The sequence below is a fragment of the Nothobranchius furzeri genome, chromosome 12, assembly GCF_043380555.1.
Source record: "Nothobranchius furzeri strain GRZ-AD chromosome 12, NfurGRZ-RIMD1, whole genome shotgun sequence".
NCBI lineage: Eukaryota > Metazoa > Chordata > Actinopteri > Cyprinodontiformes > Nothobranchiidae > Nothobranchius > Nothobranchius furzeri.
This window is the reverse complement of record NC_091752.1, coordinates 21,006,116-21,012,115: the sequence shown is the minus strand read 5'-3', so window position 1 is coordinate 21,012,115 and position 6,000 is coordinate 21,006,116.

The window sequence follows — 6,000 nt, the reverse complement described above, 5'->3', positions numbered from 1 at the left end:
CTAATTTGTCACCCCGTTTTCCTGCTTGGAAGCATAACCAAGTACCTAACATAACAAAGTCTCGTCGGCTCGCTTGGATCGCAGCTATGATGTGAGCAAACATCGCCCTCTGAGTGTTTTCATTCTGGTAAGTTACAGATGGTGTACGTTTTGTTGCACATCATTTCTTATCTTCAACTGCAACATGCACACACAACACACACATACTGGTAGGCTAATGAGGGGGAGTGCTCACACACATCACAACTTCTTCTGCGGGATAGCAATTTTGATTATCTTACTGGAAAAACCAGCAAATAAAATGTTTACCTTTTATCCACATGTTTACACCCGCTCACACCACAAACAAGATGGCTGAAAATGTCCGTTATGCAGAACTGTGGCGGCTGCAAGTTGTCATCAATGCTCCAGTCACGTGTCTTTCATATGGATCCAAACCGTTTATAATGCCTGTATATTCCACATCCTTTAGGGGATTTTAACATGTTGTTTAACACTTTTACTGAAATCCACTTCTTCTCTGCAATGTAACGTTTGTTTTCATGGTTTGTTTACACTCGTTAGGCCATCAACACGTCTGCTCCTAGAATGCTCGCGTGTGATCCCAAGCCTTATTTCTTGTTTCTTGTTTTTTGCACAACTGAATGTTGCACGAATGTGAATGAAATCAAGATGCTATAGGAACTATGTGGAATGCCATGACAGGCAAGTGTCCTCACACATTTGCACATGTTCCAGCTGTGTGAATTTTAGCACATCAATAGCAAGTTTTATCCAAATCACTGACATCAGCCATCATCTCTGTCTCAGCTGCATTCCCAGCCTGTGTCTGGACATTTAGAGGACATTTCCTGTCACTCAGAGGGTTTTCACTGGAAGCGGAACCCCTCCGCTCCAGTTTGGACAACCCTTTTCTTTTTTCTGTCTCTTCACATTGGATTCCATGACGGTGAGCGGGTCAAAGCTCCTTTCCGAAGAGCTCGACACTGGAAAACCGAAGCTCTTTAGGGTTTAAGCTGACAGTTAAGAGGTGCGTGTCTGCCTGTGGGGAGAGCAAAGGAGGAGAAACGCTCTGATTATCTGTTAGATTGTGTGATTATACATCTCTCCTAACCTTCAGGATTAAAAGAGAAACAAATACGACAAAAACCCGTGAGCGAGTCTTGCACGAGAGGACGACCATGGCATGTCTTTCCATCACTGCACAGAGTGACTGACGTCTACAAGTTTAGCACTGTCACAGAGGGGTGCTAATATCCTTTCAGCATATTTCATCACATTTCAGCAACTATGTGCAACAGCTCCCTCTCCATCCAAGTCATTTCTGGTTCAGGCTGAGCTAACAGGCTGACATGAGGCAGAAAGTCATTCTACGTAAGCCTGGAATTTCCAGGTGGCACACAAGCTCCACATTAATGGAGGGTTAGAGCTACTTGCTGATACATTCATCTATCCTTCTGGGTATTAAACTATTGTATTCTGTAGACTGAGTGCATTACATGGCTAATAATGTGAATAATGATCTTTCTACAGAAAAAGGTTATACATGTAGAAATTAGAAGTGTGGAAGTATAAAATGGCTTAGGTAAAAAAAATAGATTTTTTTTGGTTGAAATAATGGTAGATGCAAAAACACAAACAGATGTGGGAAAAGACCTTCATCCATTTTCTTCCATTGTTTGCTTTAAGGAATCATGTGCCTAAAACAAGCTGTTTCCAAAACTTCCCGTTTGTGACATCACAAACGGGGAAATTAGCATAGAACAATTTCTCACATGCAAGAGAGGTACTGCTGGAGGATTAACAGCTCTAATCTGGAACTCTCTGGGATATTAGAGCTTCTTAGCTTATAGAAGCCTAAGTGAGGGATGGATGGGCGTGGATATTGGCAGAGCCCTGAAATGGCTCATTCTGGAAGGTACTGAAACTTCCAAGAATCAAACTGCTGACATTGCTTTGTATGAGAAAGATTTAGAGCAAAGAACTTCATAAACACAATTTACCTAGGCCGAAGCCGTCAGGATACCAGATTCGCTGCAGATACATACAATTTTTATTTGGGTCCTTTTGTTGTGGCCTTCACCTAAAACTCGCTCCTCTTCTGAGAAGGATATTGAAATTTTCTGGGCTCAGAAGATGTTGCTTGACTTGCAGAGACTGCCATTCTCCACAGGGCCAGCCTCGCTGTGCCGAGCGGACAACCTTTGGTAACCCACAATGGTGCCCTTTAATGGCTGGTAGATTTAAACATAAACCCAGTGTCATGCCTGTCAAAATAAATAATTTGTGATCTTTTGATTCAAATATATCCATCCATCCGTTTTCAGCCACTTATCTGGAGTCGGGTTGTGGGGGCAGCAGCCTAAGCCGAGATACCCAGACTTCCCTCTCCCCAGCTACTTGGGCCAGCTCTTCTGGGGGAATCCCAAGGTGTTCCCTGGCCAGCCAACGTGTCCTGGGTCTTCCCTTGGGTCTCCTTCCAGTTGGACGGGCCCGGGAAAACCTCACCAGGGAGGCGTCCAGGAGGCATCCTGACCAGATGCCCGAGTCACCTCAACTGGCTTCTCTCGACACTTTAAAAGCTATTTAAAATACAGGTCCTTCTCAAAAACTTAGCATATTGTGATAAAGTTCATTATTGTTTGTAATGTACTGATAATCATTAGACTTTCATATATATTAGATTCATTACACACAACTGAAGTAGTTCAAGCCTTTTATTGTTTCTGATATTGATGATTTTGGCATACAGCTCATGAAAACCCAAAATTCCTCTCTCAAAAAATTACCATATTTCATCCGTCCAATAAAAGAAAAGTGTTTTTAATACAAAAAAGTCAACCTTCAAATAGTTATGTTCAGTTATGCACTCAATACTTGGTCGGTAATACTTTTGTAGAAATGAGTGCTTCAATGCGGCATGGCATGGAGGTGTAGAGGGTAAATGTTGTTGCTTTTAAGCTTAATATATTACCTTTACTTATGACCAATAAGATGTGATATTCTATATGAATATAGAATATCAACCTGCTTGGTCTTTGTATGTTTAATCAGAGGATTCTAGGATTGTTTGCTTTTTCAGGGATCAAACACATTTCGTCTCAATTCAGACAGAGTCAGGTTTATGAAAGATAAGACCTTTATTTTCTAAACAAATAAAAACATGACAAGTTTACCAAGACCACTGTGATGGATGAATCTAAGAGGACGGGATGTGATGGATGGTGATTTAATGGTGTGTGTTTATCAGAACCTTGTATCTAGAAGAACTGAGTTCTGGGTGGCTGCTACACACTGAAGCTGACACAGCAAATGGTTCCTACAGAACAAAGCTGATACAGTTTCGACTCCCTAAAGCTTGGTTTATGCTTGACGCGTCCGCGAGGTTCGCACATCTCCGTGCGGCAAAATTGCGTCATTTTAACAACCACGCCCCTCCACCGAGCCTCCGCACGGTCCAAACTTTCCGCACCGCTCCATATCCAACCTTTAAGTAAAAATGTGATAAACTATATCTTTAGAAGAAATTAAAGTTAAAGTCCCATTAGTCATCACACTCTGGTGAAATTCATCTCTGCATTTGACCCATCCCCGTGGGGAGCTGGAAGCTGCAGCTGTGGCCACGCTCGGGAACTATTTGGTGGTTTGTTTAAAAATGAAACGCACATTTAAGAAACATTGCACTTTTTGGAAAAACCTTCGAGAACACGGGGGGTTTCCTGATTTGGTTCATGATGCATGATGTAGTGTACCAAATGGCCAAGTACTTCAGCAAAATGACCAGAAGTCAACTTTTAACTTACAGGCCGCTCCCACGCCAGTGTTCAGATGTCCAGAGGAAAGGCAGCAAGATTGGTGGTGTCATCGGATGTATTGGCTCCTGGAATCTCAAAGAGTCGTAGTTCCCTTTGAATTTGATTATCACCAGCCATAAGATGCTACCAGCATCTGCAAGTAAGACGTACCACATCTGATGAGTCGTTGCGTCTGATGCCACTGCGAAGCATTGCAAAGAGGCTTTGACCTTAAGACAAAAGAGAGGATGGTTCCAAGTGCTTTGCTCACCTGGTCGGCCGAACCGAGAAGCTGGTTGAGAACCGGCTAGTCCAGGGAGTAAACTAGCCTTTATTAACAAATTTAGACAAATCAGAATTTGACAAGTTTAAAGGCGTTACCACAAAGACTCAGACATCCCTCCTTCATTCAGACACTTAGAGGTTATTTCTTAATGTGAAGTAAAATCTTATTAAACAATACTATGAAGAAAATGTTAAACATTAATAATAATAGTATGATGTGTAAATATACTGATAGATTAACATTAAACTCAACAATTACTAATCTGGTGTAATTTAAGCTCTAAAACAAATCATTATCAGAATAATATTCATGTTAACCCATCTTTCATTAATGTAGAGTATTGAACACATTTATCAAAACACTCTGGATTTAAACATATTGTCCATTAAACAAAATGATTATATAAAACTAAAAAAAATGTATAATAATTTCTGAACCAAGGAAGTGTAGCGTAACAAAAGGCCAAGTATTTCATCAAAAATGACTAGAAGTTCACCTTTAACTCTCAGGCCCAAACTATTTCTCCACACAGGTCAGTCTGACACCGTGGTGGCGATAGGACGAGATTAACTGGTCTGTCAGATCCTATCTGTCTGGTCTTCAAACCAGAAAAGCACTGCTCGACGACCTTGTTATCGAATAAGGGAGCCATAATAAATCCTTCTCTTGACTCTCCATCTTAGCTGGAAACCCAAGGTCTCATGCAGAAGACGAGACTTTACTCTCTGAATAAAGTCTATCTTGTCATAAATAACTCTAAAACTTTAAACTCCATATATTCTGGTGAATGCGCAATATGTTTAAATCCAAAGTGTTTAATAACGTGTGCATTAATCAATGATTGGTTAAAATTAATATTTTTCCTGTAATGATTAGTTTCAGATTTTAAACTACACCAGATCAGTATTTGTTGATTTCATGGTACTCTATCGATTTATTCATACATCATAAGATTAATACATTTTTGCTTCACATAACTGTTTTAACATTATCGCTTCACACTAAGAGTTAACCTCTAAGTATCTGAGTGAGGGAATTATTCTCTGAGGTCTTTGGTAACGCCCTTTAAACTTGCCAAATTCTGATTTGTCTAAATTTGTCAACAACGTTTAATAAACACAAGGATCACTTCCTGATCTACTCAGTTCTCCAGCCGCCTCCTGATTAGGCCAATCAGGTGAGAAAGCATTTGGAACCATTCTTTTTTTTGACCAAGGTCACAGTCGCTCTGCAACGCTTACGAGTGATATCAGACACAACAGCCTCAGAGGCAAAATAGATACACCAGCTTCCGGCTGTCACCTCGAGGGTATCTCAGACTAGACAGGTCATGCTCTGAGCTAGTGTTACTGGCACCAGAGGCCTTTGCCTCGTCTGTCTCCTGGTAACCAGCTGTTACCAATTACTGAAATCACTTGGCAGCTGTTAAAAGCTGCTTTCTTGCTCTAAGTCAATGAGAAGGTACAAGGGTAGAGTAGACTGGCAACAGTTTATTCTATTCTCTTCTCCTCACTCGCTCTTTTGGTAAAACTCAGAATAGTTATTCTTCGGTGCTCTCGGGTTTTGGATTACGGATTTGGTTTTAGGATTTTGACCATTTGGCTTATAGACTTCGGACCGGTTTTGACCTCGATTTAGGATCTCCCCTCATATATATATATATTCTCAGTTATTAAATTCCCACCCCCTTCTGGGGTGGCGTTTTTCGTTCTCTTTTTGTATATACTTTCGTTTTGTATATAGTATTGCTAGGACTCTTTGTGAATATTCCATTTTGTTTTTGTAATAAAATTCTTTGTATTTTAGCGACACAGCACTCTGTTTATTATTTAATCCACACACTACTTTTATTACTCCCCTCCTCATCTCTCCTAGAGAGCCGGGGACGTAATAGCTTGACTATGGGTTACGTTGCCCAGA